Below are 21,089 nucleotides of genomic sequence, written 5' to 3'. Positions count from 1 at the left end.
AGCCAGGAATTCCCAATTCCCAATCTCCCACCCATCCCTGCCCTCTGGCAGTGGGAGCCATTCCCTGTGTCCTGTCCCTCCATCCTTGTCCCCAGTCCCTCTCCAGCTCTCCTGGAGCCCCTCCAGGCCCTGCAAGGGGCTCTGAGCTCTCCCTGGAGCTTCTCCTCTCCAGGGGAACATTCCCAGCTCTCCAGCCTTGCCTCACCTCACAGGAGCTCTGCTCCCAGGCTCTGATCAGCACCAGGATATCTGGCACAGGCTGGGTCTGTACAGCCAGCCCAGGCAGGGGCTGTGGCTGTGTCCCAGCAGGGAGGTGACAGCCAGGCTGGCAGTGGTGACATCCCCAGCCCCTGCTCAGCCTGATCTAAAGAACACTCACAAACAGATGGATTTATTCTTTTCCTCCCCTCTCAGCTGATGAATTGATGATTTATGAATATATTGCTTTTCTGTGGCTGGCTTTGGAGCCCTCTAAGGATTATTCAGGATAAAGGAGATTGACAGAGAGGAAGGACTGCCAGAGCCTTTCCAGCAGCTGATGTGGTTGGGTCTTCTCTTGTTATTTCTCCTTGCAGTGCACTGAAATTCAAAGCTTCTGCAGCACGAAACCAGTGCTGAGGCAAATTCAGAGCAGCTTTTGCTGCTGGGGGAGAGCTCAGGACAGCTCAGGAATGTGCCAGGGACTCCTGTCCTGGAGCTGCTCAGGCCTGCTGGGGTCTGGCAGCTCCATGTGCAGTGGGAATTAATCAGCTTTAATTGGGGCTGGTTGCTCACACGGTGAAATTGCATCTCCTGGAACCCTGGGACTGGACTTGGAAAGCAGAGAGAGGCTGGGGACAGGCATGGAGGGACAGGACCCGGGAATGGCTCCCACTGCCAGAGGGCAGGGATGGGTGGGAGATTGGGAATTGGGAATTCCTGGCTGGGCTGGAATTGCCAGAGCAGCTGTGGCTGCCCCTGGATCCCTGGCAGTGCCCAAGGCCAGGTTGGACACTGGGACACCCTGGGACAGTGGAGGTGTCCCTGCCATCCAGGTGTGGCACTGGGTGGGATTTGGGGTTCCTTTAACCCAAACCATTCTGGGGCTCCGTGCTGGAGAACACCCCTGGGCCAGGTCCCATCCCTGTGACCTCAGGGTGACATTCAGCAGCAGGAGGACAGCCCTGCAAGCTGTGGGGGACAGGCAGGGACAACTCCAGCCCCACACGCCATCTGTGTCCCCTGCAGGCCCCAAAATCTGAGAGCAGCCCGGCCCTGCAGGCAGTGCAGGGCTTTCAGCACCACAGTCCCCATCGTCCTCACTCACTTTTATCCACAGCAGTGATATCCTTAAGCCAGAGACCCTTCCCAGGAGGGGGAGGCAGAACACCAGTGCCACCCCCAGTCCCTCCCTGGGGGCTGGGGCACCCCAGGACAGGCCTGGGGCAGTGACAAGGCAGTGCCACATTCGCCTGAATATTTCAAAGCAAGTGCAATATTCCGTATTTCAATTCATTCCATATTTATTGAAATATTCAATATTTCAAAGCTCCATTTCTGAGCTCAGAACCTGCAGTGCCCAGCAGCCCTGGGGCTCTGAGGAGAGGCAGCAGGGCTGAGTTCTCCTCTCTTTTCCTTTCCATATCTCTGGATAAAGCATAGATGTAACAGGCACAGAAGGGCATTTCAAAGCCTGGCACACGCCATGACAAACACTGTCACCGCAGCCCAGGTTGCCACTGTCCCTGAGGCATCAGGAGATGAAAAAGTTTCTTTTCCCAGCTCCACCAGCCCCTGTGGCAATCGATTCTTTGGAAAAGAATAAGAGGTTTGAACTTGCAAACCAATTTACTGTGTTTTAATATCCACGAGCTGCCAGTGATTGGAAGCCTGCTGCTGCCAGGAAAGGGAACAGCAGTCCCAGCCCTCAGACGAGCCATTTATAAATGGCACACTTCAATTAAAAGAAATCAAATCAATATGACAATAATTTCATTTGCAGCAGGTGGTGCTGCAATTTTTCTCCCTGGGAAATGGGATGCACCTGTGCAGCATGGAAAGAGCAGCACATCCACAACCTTTAATCCCAGTTTTGCTCAGACCTCCAAGGGTTAATGACAGAGAGGAGAATGAGAGGTGGAGAATTTCTGGAGATTTTTAACAGCAAGAATAAGAAATAAACTGGCAGTGACATCACCTCTCAGTGGCACCCTGAGCCTGTTCCCAGCTCTCCTGCAGCATCTCCATCGCTGCTCCCCATGGAAAAATCCCCCCTGGCGCTCTCAGCAGGGTGGGAATCACCCCTCAGAGGGAGCTGGGACCAGTCCGGGGCAGGACAGGGCAGCTGGGAGCTCACCTGCCTGGGGAGGACCCTGGCACCTCCTGGCCCTGCCCAGGTCTGCTGCTCCTGCTCTGGTTTAGGCTCTACCTATCCCTGCCCTGGTTTAGGCTCCAGCTCTCCCTGCCCTGGTTTAAGCTCTACCTATCCCTGCTCTGGTTTAGACTCCAGCTCTCCCTGCCCTGGTTTAGGTCCCTGCTGTCCCTGCCCTGGTTTAGGCTCCAGTTCTCCCTGCCCTGGTTTAGGCTCCAGCTCTCCCTGCCCTGGTTTAAGCTCTACCTATCCCTGTTCTGGTTTAGGTTCCAGCTCTCCCTGCCCTGGTTTAGGTCCCTACTCTCCCTGCCCTAGTTTAGGCTCCAGCTCTCCCTGCTCTGGTTTAGGATCCTGCTCTCCCTGCCCTGGTTTAGGCTCCAGCTCTCCCTGCCCTGGTTTAAGCTCTACCTATCCCTGCTCTGGTTTAGGCTCCAGCTCTCCCTGCTCTGCTTTAGGCTCCAGCTCTCCCTGCCCTGGTTTAGGCTCCAGCTCTCCCTGCCCTGGTTTAGGTCCCTGCTGTCCCTGCTCTGGTTTAGGCTCCAGCTCTCCCTGCCCTGGTTTAGGTCCCTGCTGTCCCTGCCCTGGTTTAGGCTCCAGCTCTCCCTGCCCTGGTTTAGGCTCCTCCTAAGCCCGAGCCAGCTGAGCTGCTCTGGGGACAGTTCTGAGCCCTGGCCGTCACCAGCCGCAGTCAGGTCTGTGCAGGGCACCAGGACAGGCAGAGCTGCTCAGGGGCAGCATTCCCAAGGTCTGGGCTTTTCCTGCTCCCTTTCCCATGTAAGGAAGCGTGTGGGTACCACAGCCCAGCCTGGGCAGGAGCAGAGGCTCAGGCCTGGCCGTGTCCCAGAGGAGAACAGGGACTCGGTGCTCCTTCTCTCCCCTCGCACAGGGATCCTTGCTCGCATCCACAGCTCCTCCAAAAGCTGGGAGAGACAGGGAAGACAAGAAAATGCTACCACCAAGTGGAGGTAAAGGCACAGGGAGCAGCAGGGAGAGGTGGAGCAGCACCGACACCTGTGAATCCCACCCCAGCTCCGGGGGTTTCTCCAGGAGGGACGGCACCGTTACATTGTCCAGTTATCCTCACCAGGGAGAAATCCCCTCCCTGGGACTGCAGAGATTCCAGCTCCGTGCTGAGCCCGAGGATCTGCGTGTGCACCCCCAGCACGGATGGATGGATGGAGGGATGGATTGATGGATGGATGGATGGATGGATGGATGGATGGATGGATGGATGGATGATGGATGGATGGATGGATGGATGATGGATGGATGGATGGATGGATGGATGGATGGATTGATGGATGGATGGATGGATGATGGATGGATGGATGGATGGATGATGGATGGATGGATGGATGGATGATGGATGATGGATGGATGGATGGATGGATGGATGGATTGATGGATGGATGGATGGATGATGGGTGGATGGATGGATGGATGGATGATGGATGGATGGATGGATGGATGATGGATGGATGGATGGATGATGGATGGATGGATGGATGGATGGATGGATGGATTGATGGATGGATGGATGGATGATGGATGGATGGATGGATGGATGATGGATGATGGATGGATGGATGGATGGATGGATGGATTGATGGATGGATGGATGGATGATGGGTGGATGGATGGATGGATGGATGATGGATGGATGGATGGATGGATGGATGGATGGATGGATGATGGATTGGATGATGGATGGATGATGGATGATGGAATGAATGAATGAATGAATGAAGGAAGGAAGGAAGGAAGGAAGGAAGGAAGGAAGGATGAATGGATGGATTTAGGGACCTGGTAGATGCAGGAGCATCTGTCACCCCAAGGAGTTTCCCTCAGTCACTCTGCCAGATGCCAGCTCCCTCCTTCGGTTCAGGCTCCTGTGCCTGGACATTTCCAAGGCGAGGAGCTTCCCATGTTATCTGGCAGGCAGGGAAGAGGCTTTCCCATGGCAGCCGCCCTGGATTCTGCTGGAGCCTCCAAGCTCATGGTGGAAATTCCTAACCCATGCTCACAAGATTGATTTTTTTTCCACAGCTCACCAAATGATTCCTGAGGTTGAGCTTTTATATTTTCACACTCTGAGCTGCTTCAGTGTGTGGGTCTGGGCTCCAGATCAGGGGATGCTGAGCTCTGTGCACAGAGCAGGGACACAAAACAATTCCTGCTCCAGCTGGGCACCAAGGACAAATGATCCAAACCTCAGCCCAGGAGCACAAACAGCGTGGGCTGGAGAGAGAAAAACCAGCAGGGTGGGACTGATGGGCTGGAGCTGGAATGGGACAATGAACTCCAAGGTGCCAATGGAGCAGAACTGATCCCAGGGAGAGCCCCGGGAGCGCTCGTGCATTTTGGGACCATTTTGGGTCATTTGGGTGCAGCCCTGGCTGGGCTCTGGTGCTGCCCAAGGTGGATCCATGGGGGAGATCCTTTTAATAAATCCCTGATTTATTCTGTAACTCCATCCAGCCTCTGCTCAGGGCAGCCTGCACATGGCATCACTAAAATTTAAGCACTCAGGTGTTTAATAACAGATTCTTCCAAATATTTTTTATTCCCTAGACTGTCAAAGATGGAGTCACAGAATCCCAGCTTGGATCAGGCAGGAAGGGACCCCAGAGGGTCCCTGGTGCCACTCCCTGCTGCAGCAGGGCCATCCCAGAGCTCAGGGCGCAGGAGTGTGTCCATGTGGCTCTGGAATATCCCCATGGTGGGATCTAAAATGTCTTTGTTATTCCTCAGGTACGAGACTGCAGGAACCTGGGTTGTCTGGGATCAAAGCCACTGAGCTCAGGTAATTGATTTTAACTTGTGGCTTTTCTTTCATCCCAAATGTCTGGAGTTGCAGGAGTCAGGAGTTCTGGCTGCAGTGTTGGAGAGCCCACCCCACCCCGGGTGCACGGTCCTGGCAGCCCAAGAGCTGAGCAGGAGGAGCGGGGCAGGCAGGGAAGCCCAAAATGGTTCAATAAAGCGGCAGAACTGAGCTGCCCCTGTGGAAGTTCAGCAATCCAAACCAAACCCAGGTTTTGGATACCTGCAGAGCAGATCTTGCAAACCATTGCTGCTTTCCAAGGCCTCAGCTCCCACTGAGGCAATGGAATTCCAGTTGGGGCATTCCAGAACACTCCAGACCTGCATGGCTGGTGATTATCCAGAGAAGCACTTCTGGGCAGTTTTCCAAGCTGCTTTATCAGATGTTCCTCTGGAAACAGAGGTCGGGAAGGCCGAGGTGCTGCCCTTTAAACCCAGATTGAAGAGGAGAAGCCATCAGAGGCTGCAGAGAGCAAAGATGGGACGGTGGCCAGGCTGGAGCAGCCCCAAAGCCATGGCAGATGATGGTCATGGGCAGCACGCTGGAATTTGGAGGTCACAGGGTGCAGATGGGGCTGGGATGAGGGGCTGTTTGTACCCAAACCCAAAAATACTCACTCAGAGCTGTGCAGAAGGAGTTTGGGAGGGTGGGAGCTCCCCACATGGCTCCTTCTACCTCTCCTTCTCCACAAAAGTCTCCGGATTTCTCACTCCCTAAATAATTCTGACAAAATGTCTGTCACCATGGCAACCAGGGAAAACAAATTGATTCGAGAGGTGTCTGATATTCGTAATGCATAGAAATTATGGTTGCCATGGCAACACGGTTTACAAATGAATGGGAATATTTAGGGAACAATTAGCAGTGGAGACTCCTCAGCCTCAGGTGAGTCTCAGGTGGCTCCAGAGCAGCAGCAGAAGCTCCTCACCTGCCCAGCCTCAGAGTCCTGGGCACTGAGCTCCAGGAACTTCGAGCTCAGGGACCTTCCCAGAACGGGTGACTCAGGAATTTGTCATGGATTTTGGTGGAAAAGAGCACAGAAGGCAGATCAGAGTGACGGGATGGCCAGGCTGAAGTGGCAGGACCTGGTGGCAGCTGCCTCCCAGGGCGGTGGCACCCACAGGGACATTCCAGCTCCAAGTTTGCTGATGAATGAAATTAGACATTGACAGATGGGAGAAACAATGGGGGAAAGCCCTAAATTCTGTAAGAATTAAAAATTATAAGGGAGGGTTATAGATTAGAGGGAAGTCTTCGGTACCAGACATTTTGGGAAGTCTGTACCTCAGCCAAGGGGGAAAGAGAGAAGGGAAATGTGGCCGGGAAATTGGGATAAAAGAGGAGGTTGTGTCCTCCAAAAATTGGAGAGACCCCAGGGGAATGCCCCATGGCCTCTCCCTTTATTGGAATAAAGTAAAAGGTCTCCTCTGTCTCTTCTTTGGACATAAACCTGTGGTGTTTGTGGGTGAATTTTCCTGACACCAATCTCCCATCCATCCCTGCCCTCTGGCAGTGGGAGCCACTCCCTGGGTCCTGTCCCTCCTGCCCTTGCAGATGCCAGGTCTGGGACCACCCTGCCCTTGATCCCTGCAGGAACTCAACCTCTGAGAGATGTCCTTGGGTAAATCCTGACCTACCTCCTGCAGCTCCTGTACTGAAAGGGGTGAGCCAAAAGGACCTGTGGATCTTCTCAGACACTTCGGAATCTGTCAGCTCCTCCATCCTGCAGTGTGACCTCCCCGCTCCTCTGGGCTGAAAGAAACCAATATTAAATTAACACAAATTGCAGGAGTCATCCTTATCCTTGCCCTCCCAGTTTACCTACCCAAAATAGTTCAATTAACACTTTTGAACTGAAGAAAAAGGTAACAGATGAATCTGTAGCTTCCCGTGCTGTGGGGTTTGCTTTTGTACAAGACCTCTCCAACAGTGCCAGTCCCCACCTGAATATGAGGTCACTGATCCAGATCTCACTTCCCAGCCCTCACATTTCCAGGATTTTGGAGTGTTAAGGAGTCTTCTGAGCAGGGAAAGGCCTGGAGGCACCAAAGGTCTGAGTGTGTGGCCAGCTCCTGCCGTGGCTGTCCGGAGAGGAGTCACAGCTTGCGTGGGAATTGTGCCGCAATTTTTGCTGCAGCTGAAACTCCCTGGGGGAAAATCAGCTCATGGTCTGGCCCAAAGGCAGCAGAAGGTGCCTGCATTGCTCAGAAAGCAGCAAGGGCTTCAGGTGAAGCATTTTCTGACCTATCCACAATGAAATCTTGAGCATTTCCCATCACTAAAAGACAATTTCCCTGTCTTGGATGGTTTCTGGAAAAGGCAGCAGAGACACTGGAGCAGCTGCAGTGCAGGATTGAGAAGCCCTTGACAGAGCTTGGAATGCCCACATCACAAAAATCCTGCCAAAACGGGTCCTGAGGGAGGAATTAAAGTATGGGAGAGGGGCTGGTCCCTCCCAGGGCTGTTTGGAGCTCATCAAAGGGATGGGCATTGGAAGGAGCAGTGACACCACAGGAACCCTGGTCACTGGGAGTTTCAGATTTCTGTGCTGCCAGGCTCTGACCCCCAGGAGAACTCTGCTTTGAGCTGAGGCCGTGGAGAAGCTTCCAAAATGGAATGACAGAACTGGGATTGTTGGTGTGGAATTTGAATAGAAGTGTGTGATATCACAGATGGGAAACTCAGAGTTTAAGGGTTTAGAATACAGGAATAGATATAAAGCAAGACGGAGCTTTTGGGGCAGAGGCTGCTCCTTCTTCTTCACCTTCTTCTCCATGGATTTGGGTGGTTTTGTGTAACTGGACAGAACAGTCCACATTGTGGGACACAGGTGTTGGTTACTGGGTTAAAAGTGAAAATAATAGAGGTGTCATTTCTTAATTGGACAGTTTATCCTTAAAAGGCCTTGTAGGGATATGGGGCCATTTTGTAGCTTGCTAGTGAAGGGCTGCTGAACTCAGGGTTTGTGAGACTGTGACACAGGTAAGAACTAATAAACATCTGAGCCCAAGTATGAAATATCTTGTGATTTAATCCTGGTCCTGGCAAAAAAAAAAGAAGTGAAGAGTCCATTAACATCACTGCAGGCCCAAGCCACACATGAACTTTGACAAGCCACGAGTTATCAGGGTTTTCTCCAGCCAGATTATCTCATGGAGCTTTGGCTCCTTCCCTGCACACACCAAACCAAGGAGATGTAAATATCCTCTGAAATAACACAATTGTTTCCATCCCTGGGGTGCTCCTTGCTAATCCTGTTACTGCACGAAGTCTCTGGAGGGGCTTTAAGGGTTCATTCATCCCTGGGTGAGAGGAGGACACCTCTCCCTGCCACCAGGATCCAGCAGGGTCATTGCAGGGATGTGCCAGGGACTCCCAGCTGGTCACAGGGGCTGGGGACAGGTGAGTCTGTCCCTGAGGGGACAGCGGGGGACACTTGGAATTCACTTCCCATTTCCTTCAGTGGGCAGCAGAAGCCATTTGGCTCCCACGGGAGATTCCTGGAGAACTTCACGCTGGTCCAGAGAAGGAAAGAGTCTCTGGAAGCTGCTGGGGGTGGGAAGATGTGAAGGTGGAAAAAGGATTTGAGTCAGGTTCCAGGAGCACCCGCTGGGCTTGGATCCCTGCCTGGGCTGGCCTAAGGGCACAGAGGGAAGGCACATCCCTGTACAAGGAAAAGAGCAAAGTGGGAAAAGGGAACAGAGAGAAGCTGGGACTGCTCCAAGCTCCACCTCATGGAGCAGGAGAAGGCTGACCCCAGCCCCAAATCCTGCTCCCTGCAGCCAGGGGCACACAGGGGAAGGAGGCACAGGGATTTGGCTCCCCTGCCTGGGTCTCTCATCCCAGGATGCTCCTGATGGTTTCGTGCTGGGGGATCACACAGAGGGGGAAATGGAGCCACTTCCTTCTGCTGCCCCGCAGTTAAATGCTCCTCTGGTACTGCAGCCATGGCTGGGACACTCTTCCCTTTGCCAGGGAGGGTTTGAACATGGATGGACCCCCAAAATCCCAGATCTCCCAGATCTAAGGCAGAGAAACTGAACAGCCCCACACAAGACCAAAGACAACCTCTGCTCCCTGCCACGAGCAAGGATTAAAGCCCTGCAGGGAGAGCATTTCCCGGGCATCTCTGCTCCCCTGCAAGGCACTGAAGCCTCCTTGTGCACTCCTCAGATGAGAGAAACATCTCTGGCAGATCAGAGAGCGTCTCTTGAAAGGGAGATGGGGTCTGAAAACCTTTCTGCTTTGAGGGATTCATTAAAGGAGGAAAGGAGCAGGAAAATCCGAGCACAGAGAGAGGAACGGAAGCGTCTGATGGGGCTTCAAAGCTCTTTGGGGCTGAGGCAAAGCCAGAGAAGGGATCCAGGCTGCAGGGTCACATCCAGCTGGATGCAGGGACAGTGGGGAAAGGGGATTTGGGGGAGAAATGGTAGGAGTGGAGCTGAAGGGGTCTCATCCTCATGGATGAGCCTTTGTGGGGGTTGCTGTGCTCTGGACATCCAAAAACCGAGATTCAGGGATGGGCTGGGAGGTGCTGCACCAACAACTCTGTGCTGGGAATGTCCAGAGACCTTTGAGGGATGCCCAGCTTGTTCCAGGAGATCCAAACCACAGAACCTCCCACGAGAATCCCTGACCCTGCAGAGGTCACTGACCCTGGGCCTGAATTTCCCTGAATTTCCTGATTTCCCCTGAATTTCCTGATTTCCCCTGAATTCCTCTCGAACCACAAAAGCTGATTCTGCTGGCACAAGTTCCAGTCACAATGTGATGTTTTCCTTTGCATTTTCTGGTTATATCCAGAATCCCCTTCCCAGCCTGGTGGCTGAAATGCTGAACTTTTCTGACAGACCCTGTGAATTCCATAATAAAATTCCACAGGAAGGACCCTGGTGGCCAGGGCTCACTCCGGGTGCTCTGCTGGGCACCCAGCAGAGGTCACATAGAGAAGGATGAGACCTGGTTTTCTCAAAACCTTCAGCTTTGTTTTCACCCTTAATTAGAACAAAACCTGAAAAATGCAAATTCCTCAAAGAGAAATACTCAGAAAAAAGTGTCAGTTTGGGCCTAGGAAAAGACAAAATGGAACTTGCTGTTTCAGTAAAATGTGTGTATGAAAAAGAAGAAACACAAGACCCCACAATATTTTGTTATAAAAACCTTCTGAAGATGTCAAAAGAGAAAACTGCTCCTGACTCTATTTTTCTACTAATTTTACTAATTTTCTTTCAAAATGAAATCTACTTAGTTGCACTAGTTCTGGGGGGGGGGGAGGGGGGGGGGGTTTAGGCTTTTAAAAAGAAATAGATATTCAAATTTAATATCATTCTGCTGTTTCTCCCAGAAAAATTGCTGACCACCAGATTGTCCCCCAGTCATCTGGAGACCAAATAATTCATTTTTTTTTTGGCTCGCACTGCTCGGAATGAAATAATTCCTCAAAAGTCACACGAGTGTTCTGGCCCATTCAAGGAGCAAAGTTGACTTTTGCTGTTCTCGAGATCAAGGAGGGATTTTGGTTTAAATTTAAAAGCCTCCCAGAGGTTTGTTGCGCTGCTGATCCTTTGATCCTGGAGCACGGTGGGATGAGCCCCGGGAACAAGCTCTGCCTGGGAGGAGGCTCTGAATTGCTTTTCTGTCTCAGATGGTTTTCTCTCTGCATCCATTTCAAACCGTGTGTGGCCACATATCCACGTGGGATACTCCATCCCATTCTTCCACTTCTGAGGAGAAATCATCACCCCCAGCTGGCAGGGAGCTCGCAGGCTGCAGGGAGAGGATGGGTGTTACCCCAGCTCTCACTGCCCTGCTGATGCACAGAGATCCGCAGCGTGTGACCCTGAGGCAGCAGCGAATGTTGGGATCCGAAATTCAGGGAACGCTCAGAGCTTTGGGCCTGTGAGCCACAGCTGAGAACCAAACCCAGGCTGGATCTGAGACCTTGGGAAAGGCTCCCAAAATGAGGTGCCAGCAGTGGGAATGTGGATTTGCAGTTTAAAGCAGAGACACGTTCAGCTAAGGAAAGTTCAGAGTTTTAGAGTTTAAGGTATAAAACTAAAAGCAGTTCCAGAGGCAAACAAGGAGTTTAGGATGCAGCACTGTGGATTTGTGTCATAACATGACTGGCTAAGAAAGCTCACACTGTAGCATGGCTCCATAAGACAAAATATTTAAGGATTGGGTGAAAACCAAAAATATCCTTGTTGGCAATGTTTTATTGGTCAATAACTCCTTAAAAAGTCTTGTAACTGAGGGTCTTGTGACCTTCTGATCCGTGCAGTGAAGATGTGATTCCAACTCACCCTTCCTGCTTGTGTAGAAGAAAATAAACCACATCATCAAAAATGGCTCAGAGGTCCTGTCTTGAATTCCTTCAAAATTCCCCACAAGTGAATTAGCACAGTGAACAAACCCTGTCACTGCCTCTGTGTGTCCCTCAGAATCCGGGAATCCCTGGGCTTGGAAAAGCCCTCAAGGACCACTGAGTCCCAGCTGAGCCCGATGCCCACCTTGTCCCCAGCCCAGAGCTCTGAGTGCCACCTCCAGGGGACACCTCCAGGATGGGCACTCCAAACCCCCCTGGGCAGTGCCAATCCCTGAGCCCCCTTTCCATGGGGAAATTCCTGCTGGGCCCACCCTGAGCCTGCCCTGCCCAGCCTGAGGCCGTTCCCTCTCCTCCTGTCCCTGTTCCTGGAGCAGAGCCCGACCCCCCGGCTGTCCCCTCCTGGCAGGAGCTGTGAGAGCCACAAGGTCCCCCTGAGCCTCCTTTGCTCCAGGCTCAGCCCCTTCCCAGCTCCTCAGGAACTCTCCATTCCCTTCCCAGCTCCTCAGGAACTCTCCATTCCCTTCCCAGCTCCCTCAGGAACTCTCCATTCCCTTCCCATCTCCCTCAGGAACTCTCCAGCCCCTTCCCAGCTCCCTCAGGGATTCTCCAGCCCCTTCCCAGCTCCTCAGGAACTCTCCAGCCCCTTCCCAGCTCCTCAGGAACTCTCCAGCCCCTTCCCAGCTCCCTCAGGGATTCTCCAGCCCTGTCCCAGCTCCGTTCCCTTCTCAGCTCCAGCCCATCCATGTCCCCTGTCACGAGGAGCCCAGAACTGGTCTCAGATTTGAGGTGTGGCCTCAGCAGTCCCCAGCACAGAGGGACAATCCCTGCTGCCACCTATTCCTGATCCAGCCCAGGTGCCTCTGGGCACACCTGGCTCAGGCTCACATCCCATCCTTTGCCTGCCCCATCACAAGTTACTGAAGAACCTCTCCTTCCCCATGGAAGGGGACCAGTTCTGCTCAGTCCAGCTGCTCAGCCACATCCCCACCTCCAGCCCCAGCCTCTCCCCCTCACATCATTTATAAAAACACTTCTGAAAAACCTGCAGTTATTCAGGAAACTCCAGTTCTCACAGCACTGCCTCCTCCAGCTTTCCTGAGAGCCCCAGGAATTTGTCAGACAATCATTTCATTAAAAAGCTCCACCAAGCTGTATCGCTGCTCTTTTATTTTCTCCTGTAAATAACAACAATAAGCCAGGAGCACAATGACCCAACATTGGGAAACAGCTGATGAAATGTGACTGGAAAATGGCTTGAGCAGAACCTTTAATTCAACATTTCCCTCCTGTACCAAACAAAAGCAGAAAAAAAACCAAACAAACAAAAAAAAAAAACAAAACAAAAAAAAAAAACCCAAACAAAAAAAACAAACAAAAAAAAAACAAAACCAAAACCAAAACACAAAATCAAACAAATCTCACCAAACAAACAAACAAAGAAACACAATCAGGATTAATTTAACAGAGAAGCTGTGGCTGCCCCTGGATCCCTGGAAGGCCAGGTTGGAGGGGCTTGGAGCAGCCTGGGGCACTGGGAGGTGTCCCTGCCATGGCAGGGTGGCACTGGGTGGATTTAAGGTCCTTCCAACCCAAACCATTCCAGGATTCTGTGACTTGAGCTGATAACTCAGGTGAGGGGGAGGCACCTGGAGGGGACAGAGGCCTGGGGAAATTCCTGCTGCTGCCCCCCCTGAGCCTGTCCTGTCCTGTTCACTGCCATCCACAGCCCCACATCTCAGAGGAGGCTCCAGAGTCCAGGGTACAAAACCAGTGCTGCAGTCAGACACAGAATCCTGGGGTGGTTTGGGCAGGAAGGAGTTAAATCCCACCTCATTCCCACCCCCTGCCATGGCAGGGACACCTTCCCCCATCCCTGAGTGCTCCAAGCCCCATCCAGCCTGGCCTGGAACATTCCAGGGGTCCAGGGGCAGCCACAGCTTCTGTGAGACCCAGGCAGGAGCTGAGAGCAACAAACAAGTTTCACACACAAATCAAATCTCCTGAAGGATGTGCTCCACCAGCTCGACGGAGGGGGAAGTGCTGCACCTTTGGGAAGCAGCAGGAACGTGTTCAAATGGACTCATTGCTACCAACAACATGTGGGGAATTATCTCTCTTAAGGCAGCAGCACATGCAGAGCTGTCCCCAATTGTAAAGGCTGAAATATAGCAGCAATCTACAGCCATAAGGTGAGATTTCCATCTTTATGTGACATGAAAAATGTGCCAGACACAGGTTTACCCATAAACAAAATTGCTTTTTTTTCAGCTCTGCCTTTAATGCGAAATATCAATCTTTTGGTGGCTTTTATTACAGAGAATTTAGCTTTTGTTTTTGACAGATGGCTCGCACTCAGTCCAGAGTACGACTGTATATCATCCCCGTTATAGACACATCTGAATTGCAGAACATATATTTTAAAAAGGCAGTAATAAATGGCAAAATACCACCTGGCAGAGCGAGGGCAGTCAGAGAGAGCCCACTTGGCTGTGGATTTAAAAGTGAAGAGCTTTGTCAGCTCCAGCCTCTCACCATGGCTTGTGTTCACATTACAACATCCACTCTTTTGGCATCCAGCTGCTGCCCCACTGCAGCACTGCCAAAACGAACAGAAATATTATTTAGGGCCAGGATGCAGGGGCTGGAGGGAGAAACCACACAGGTTTAAATGACCACATGTTTTCTTCAAGTTTTGTTAGGTTTACTTAAGTTTTTCCAGATAACTGATCCAAACCTGGGAGCCCCACCGGCCTCACCCTTCCCAACCCTCTCTATAATTTTACTTTAAATGAATTTGAAACAATTTCTCACAGACCTATTTAATCTATTTCATGTTCAAGACCAAAATTAGGTTATTTCCTTAAAGAGTAGCTGTTAATCACATTTTCTATCTCATTAACTCACCTGCCCCTTCAGTTTCTGTTCCCTTTTACACCAACCACTCCAAAGAGCAGATGTTCAGCTCCACATCTGCCAGGGTCTTGCCTTCCTCCCACTTCCTGCTGCTTAGATGGGAGATTGGGAATTGGGAATTCCTGGCTGGGCTGGAATTGCCAGAGCAGCTGTGGCTGCCCCTGGATCCCTGGCACTGCCCAAGGCCAGGTTGGACACCCTGGGACAGTGGGAGGTGTCCCTGCCAGGGCAGGGGTGGCACTGGGTGGGATTTAAGGTCAATTTAACCCAAACCATTCCATGATTCCCTGATTTAAGGAGCGCTTTTCCAGGAGCTGTTTGACTCCAAGCAGCCACATCCCAGGGAGGGGAGGCAGGTGGGTGTTTGGGACACCAGGAGTTGGGCACATAAATCCCTGTCTGGAGCTTTATTGCTCTGCAGACAGCAAACCCGGGACGCAGATCTGCCCAGCTCAGGCAGTGCAGTCCCTGATTCGGGGGCACAGGCAGAGCGCAGGGATGCAGCTGCCAGGTCTGCTCTGCTCGTGTTCGCCCAGTAACAGCCCAGCCCTGCCTCCTGCTCTGCACCACTCCCAGTTCCGGCAGCACTGTTCCCAAACCCATTCCTGGAGCACCATTCCCAAATCCCATTCCAGCACCATTCCCAAACCCATTCCAGGACCATTCCCAAACCCATTCCTGGAGCACCGTTCCCAAACCCATTCCTGGAGCACCGTTCCCAAACCCATTCCTGGAGCACCGTTCCCAAACCCATTCCTGGAGCACCATTCCCAAATCCCATTCCAGCACCATTCCCAAATCCCATTCCAGGACCATTCCCAAACCCATTCCTGGAGCACCATTCCCAAATCCCATTCCAGGACCATTCCCAAACCCATTCCTGGAGCACCATTCCCAAATCCCATTCCAGCACCATTCCCAAACCCATTCCAGCAGCACCATTCCCAAACCCATTCCTGGAGCACCATTCCGAAATCCCATTCCAGGACCATTCCCAAACCCATCCCAGCACCATTCCCAAACCCCATTTCAGCACCATTTCCAAACCCATTCGTGGAGCACCATTCCCAAATCCCATCCAGCACCATTCCCAAACCCATTCGTGGAGCACCATTCCCAAACCCCATTCCTGGAGCACCGTTCCCAAACCCATTCCTGGAGCACCATTTCCAAACCCCATTCCAGCACCATTCCCAAATCCCATTCCAGGACCATTCCCAAACCCATTCCTGGAGCACCATTCCCAAACCCATTCCTGGAGCACCATTCCCAAATCCCATTCCAGCACCATTCCCAAACCCATTCCAGCACCATTCCCAAACCCATTCCAGCACCATTCCCAAACCCACTCCTGGAGCACCATTCCCAAACCCATTCCAGCACCATTCCCAAACCCCATTCCAGCACCATTCCCAAACCCATTCCAGCAGCACCATTCCCAAATCCCATCCCAGCACCATTCCCAAACCCATCCCAGCCCCATTCCCAAACCCCATTCCAAACCCCCATTGCTGCTGCTGCTCCGGCACACCCTCAGTGTTCATTATCAGGTGCCAGCCTCCCCTGTAATCAGCCTCTGAATTTACAATTTCCCAGGTAGCTGCACAAAAATATTAACCACAGCTCAGCTTTGTTTGAAATAACAAAACCAGCTGCTTTAAAAATCCCTGGTATTAAAAACCTTTCCATTCCCCACACAACCTGAGGCAGCTGTGTGGCAAAAGCGAGTGTTTGGAACACAAATGGCCGTGATGAATCCATCAGGAACGATTCATTCCCTTTGCCATCCTGAACAGAGTTTCAGGGCCCTGAATTAAAATCAAATAACGCCCATTTCATCCACTCCTGCTTGGCTTTTTGTCCCAGCCACGTGTGCAGGTCACTTCTGCATTTTTAATTTGCCTGCTCTGTGTGGATGACCTGGGCACAGTGTTGGACATCTGGGCACCTGGCACGGCTCCCTGAATTCCAGGAGCAATTCCCACGCCAGGCAGCAGCTGGTACAGGAGGCTTTTCCTGGATGAAGCAGGCAGGGAAGTGCTGGAGAGTGCCCAGGAAGGGGAGATGAGGGAAGGCACCACGCCCAGTGCTCCAGGAGTGTCTGGACACTGCTCAAGGGATGCCAAGGGTGGGATTTTCTGGGGGGTCTGTGCAGAGCCAGGAGCTGGGATAATCCTTGGGATCCCTTCCAGCTCAGGACATTCCATGATTCCATGAGCTCTGCCTGCCATGAGGAGTCTACACAATTTACAGTTCACTAAGAAAATGGAAGAAGACCAAGTGAAAATTTAAAAGGAAGTGAAGCAGATTCATGAGCAAGACTTGAGAAATTCCCTCTCCAAACTAGTCCCAAGTAGGTATGGAATGGCAGGAAAAGGGGAATGGCCTGAAGCTGAAGAAGGACAGGGATAGGTGGGATATTGGGAGTTGGGAATTCCTGGCTGAGAAGGTGGCACAGATTCCCAGAGCAGCTGAGGCTGCCCCTGGAACCCTGGCAGTGCCAGGTTGGGCACTGGGCCTGGGACAGTGGAGGTGTCCCAGCCATGGCAGGGGTGGCACTGGGTGGGATTTAAGGTCCCTTCCATCCCAAATTATCCTGTAATTCTCTAAGTGCACCCCAACCCAACCCCTGGATTTGCTCCACCTCCTCAGGGTGTGGTGATTAAATCAGAGACAGCCCCTGATGGCCCAGGTTTGTCCAGGCCCACCTGGAATAACAAATCCCACTGCCTCTTGCCACTACTTCCTTCACACCTTTCTTTAGGCACAATTTTAAAGCATTTTCTTCATTCCTGACTACAAAGGAATAATCTTCGGTAAAAAAAATTCTATAAAAATTAATCGCAAAAGCACAAGGGGAACCCTGCAGGGCAGTGGGTGGCTATGGATACACAACACATCCCCCAGCCCACAGCCCTGGTGGGATCCCTCTCTAGATCCATCAGAACAGCAGGAATGACTTCAGCAGCTTTTCTCTCACTCACATTGCTAGAACAAAGCCCTTGAGTTGGAATAAAGTCCTGAAGAACCCCCTCAGTGCTGCAGCTTTTGTAGCACAGGCTGAGTGTGCACGCAGGGCAATTTATTCCCTCTATAATTGATATAATTCTGTAACCTGTTTAATTCATGCAGGGGGTCAGGAACTGACTGCAGTTATCCCAGTCCCTGGATGCACACCCTGTGGCTGCTCTCTCCTTGTGCCGTGGCACATCCCAGGTTTCATTAAAACCTGAATACTAAACAAAAGTGATCCTGCTGCAAATCCTGACCCCCTGCCACCCCTTCCATTCCTTGGGCCTGAAATTAGGGACTTGAGAGTTCAGCACCTGCAGCACAGCTCTGTGAAACCACAGAGAGGTGATCTGGTTGATTCCACACTGTGAATCAGAATCATGGAATGGTTTGGGTTGGAAATGACCCTAAATCCCACCCCTGCCATGGGCAGGGACACCTCCCACTGTCCCAGGCTGCTCCAACCCCAGTGTCCAGCCTGGCCTTGGGCACTGCCAGGGATCCAGGGGCAGCCCCAGCTGCTCTGGCAATTCCAGCCCAGCCAGGAATTCCCAATTCCCAACATCCAGTCCAACACCCCGTCTGGGCTGCCACAACTGATGCCGTGTGCAGGCTGCCCTGAGCAGAGGCTGGATGGAGTCACAGAACAAAGCAGGGATTTATTAAAGGATCTCCTCATGGATCCACCTTGGGCAGCACCAGAGCCCAGCCAGGGCTGCACCCAAATGACCCAAAATGGTCCCAAAATGCACGAGTGCTCCCGGGGCTCTCCCTGGGATCAGTTCTGCTCCATTGGCACCTTGGAGTTCATTGTCCCATTCCAGCTCCAGCCCATCAGTCCCACCCTGCTGGTTTTTCTCTCTCCAGCCCACGCTGTTTGTGCTCCTGGGCTGAGGTTTGGATCATTTGTCCTTGGTGCCCAGCTGGAGCAGGAATTGTTTTGTGTCCCTGCTCTGTGCACAGAGCTCAGCATCCCCTGATCTGGAGCCCAGACCCACACACTGAAGCAGCACAGACTGTGAAAATATAAAAGCATCATGAGCAGGCCGCATTCCCAGCAGTTCCAGAGTGACTGGGATTCTCTCCATCTCTCACACCTGCACCTTCTCCCCCAGTGCAAACCAGACCAGGAGCAGCAGAATGGAGCAGTCTCCACTGGACCTTCGAGATTCATTCAGGCCAGGAAAGAAAATCTGAACCTACACCAGGATGGGGCTGAAAATCAGGAAAGGAGAGCTCTGGGAAAGTCAGGCTTCCCAAAAGCACCCCATTTACTGACCTGGAATTTATTGCTATCCCAGCTGGAGGCAGCCCACACCAGCTCTGATCTGAGTCCTTTCGGATGGAGCCTGACTTAGTGGCTCAATAAATGAAAGGAAAATGCTTCCTCTGGCTCTGTGCAGCCCTCGTTTCCCAGCTGCCAGGGAGAGGGAACTGAATTTCACACGCACAGAGTGGACATGAGCACAGGCTTGATCATTTCTGGATTAAGATTTAAATGGTGTTCTGTCATCTTGGACTTAATGAGTGGAAAGGCCAACATACATAATGCAGATAAATGTTCTAAATCGTTGCTGTCTTCAAGGGAACATTACAGAATTAAAAAATCTATGTTCAGTAATTATTGGAACATGGTTAATTAAGCAGTCTGGTGCCCCAAATCTCTCTGCAGCAGCCAGCCCTGACCACTCACCCAGATTTCCACTTCCGGACAGGAAAGGACACTGTTCCATGGATAATTTTACCCAAAGCTTTCCTGGAGGTGTATCAGCTCCTTCCTCTCCATTTCTATGTAAATCACCCACCCTTGAGCATGAAGGAGGTGCATCAGATCCTTCTCAAACACTTAAACTCCAGGTTTCTGCTGTCTGTGCCAAAGCTCCCCAGCCTCCAACCAACATCAGGCAGGAGTCAGGAGGTTTCCAAGAGCAGGAGGGGGTGGCTCAGTGAGGGAAAATTGGATAAATCAGATTATCCCTCATCCCAACACAATGAAAGAAAACATTGGGTGCTTTCTCCTCTCCGTGAGGAATCAGGAGCTGAGGTGTCGCCCTCAGGCATCACCTCCTCTTGTAGAAATCGGTTAAATTTAATGTCAAATGGAAAATTTGATCAATAAAAAGCGGTGCCTGAGCTGTGCTGCAGTGACACGTGGGAAGCAGAGAGATTGTGGGACCAGCAGGCTCTGCAGAGAGGCGAGATGTCAAACCCCTTAATTTAATTGGGAGAGGGAAAAAGCAAAGGCTGCAGCGCTCTGTCACAGCTCCGCTGGTTATTAGGAGTGAAGCTGGGAGGAACAGCAGCACCGAGGTGGCTGGAGAGGATTTGTGCCAGCACTGGGGCTGGTTGTGCTGCTCCAGCCGGAATCTCAAAGCCTGGCTGACAGCGCTGGGTGCTGATCAAACTGAGGGGAGATGCTCCAGCATCCCCACCCCGAGGCGAGATCTGCCTCGCTGGCATCCCAGCCCCTCAAGGTTTTATTTTCCCAACCCCATTCCTTTTTCCTCATTTTCCTGCCATTCACGGCAGGGCAGTGAGACACAAGCCCAGCCCTGTGGCAGCACCAGCTCCTTGTGGAGTCAAACCGGGACGTGGCTTTGGCTTGGACACTGGTTTTGGTCAGGAACCCAGCTCCAGGAGGAAGCAGCTGAAAAGCCAGGGACCTCATAAATCGGGAAAGCACATCCAACCAATATGATCAATGCCACCTTCGTTAATTCGAGAGAAGATGGCAGTTTTCATGCACTTCTACATAGTTTACAGTTTACAAAGGCACTCTGATTGGCAAGCCAACATTGTTTATCTTTGTGTTAAGGTGGTCAGGCTCTTCACACTGCAGCTCGACTCTATTTCATGCTCGATAGCTGATTGCTCTGTAGTTTCCTTAACACAATTTCTGACCGCGCCAGAGGCTGGAAGGCCTCGCAAGGCCCAAATCTGAGGCCTTGACTGGAGCAGCTCAAATCTCATTCCAACATAAATCACAACCTCTGTCTCTCAGAAATGCTGTAACACAGCTGGGTGGGATTTGAGAAATCAAGACACAGCTTTTAGGGGAAATGCAGCTCCTTGGGACTTGGGTTCAGCTGTGGGAAGGAGCAGCGGGATTAACCCCAGCACAGGGCTCAGGCTGCCAGCCCTGCTCAGGGAAGCTGTTCCCTTCCTCAAAGGGCAGAAAATTCCTTCCTGAAACTCCCCCTCCTCTACAGAGAAAGGGAATACAGGATTCTAGACTGAAAGTTTTATTTTTTTCCAGGCATGGAGCAGCCACAGCTCCTCTGGGCAAGCTCTGCCAGGGCCTCACCACCCTCAGAAAAAATTCCTTCTTTCCAAAGACTTGCAAATATTTTACACACACCATTGCCCTTTCCCCTTCCACACTCCACAGCTCCAAGTGCTGTTTGATTTTTTCAATAATACGACTTAATACTCGAGCTCAATGGTTTGGGGTTTTTTTTCCAAGTCATGTAATCCCCTCAGCTTAGCTATTTAATTAAAAAAAAGAGAAGAAAGCAAATATCTGAGCGGTAGGTTACAGACTGCACTGGCTCCGTGTGGAGATGGTGTTACCGTGGAAGGAGCAGGGAATTCTCTGTGCCACTGACTGGGAATATTCCCCCTCCTGCCAGGCCTGCTGCCCCTTCCTCTGAGGGAAAAGCCAGATATTT

Source organism: Lonchura striata, chromosome 5 (genome assembly GCF_050655825.1).
Source record: "Lonchura striata isolate lonStrDom1 chromosome 5, ASM5065582v1, whole genome shotgun sequence".
In the NCBI taxonomy this organism is placed as follows: domain Eukaryota; kingdom Metazoa; phylum Chordata; class Aves; order Passeriformes; family Estrildidae; genus Lonchura; species Lonchura striata.
Note: the sequence above shows the minus strand (reverse complement) of the source record.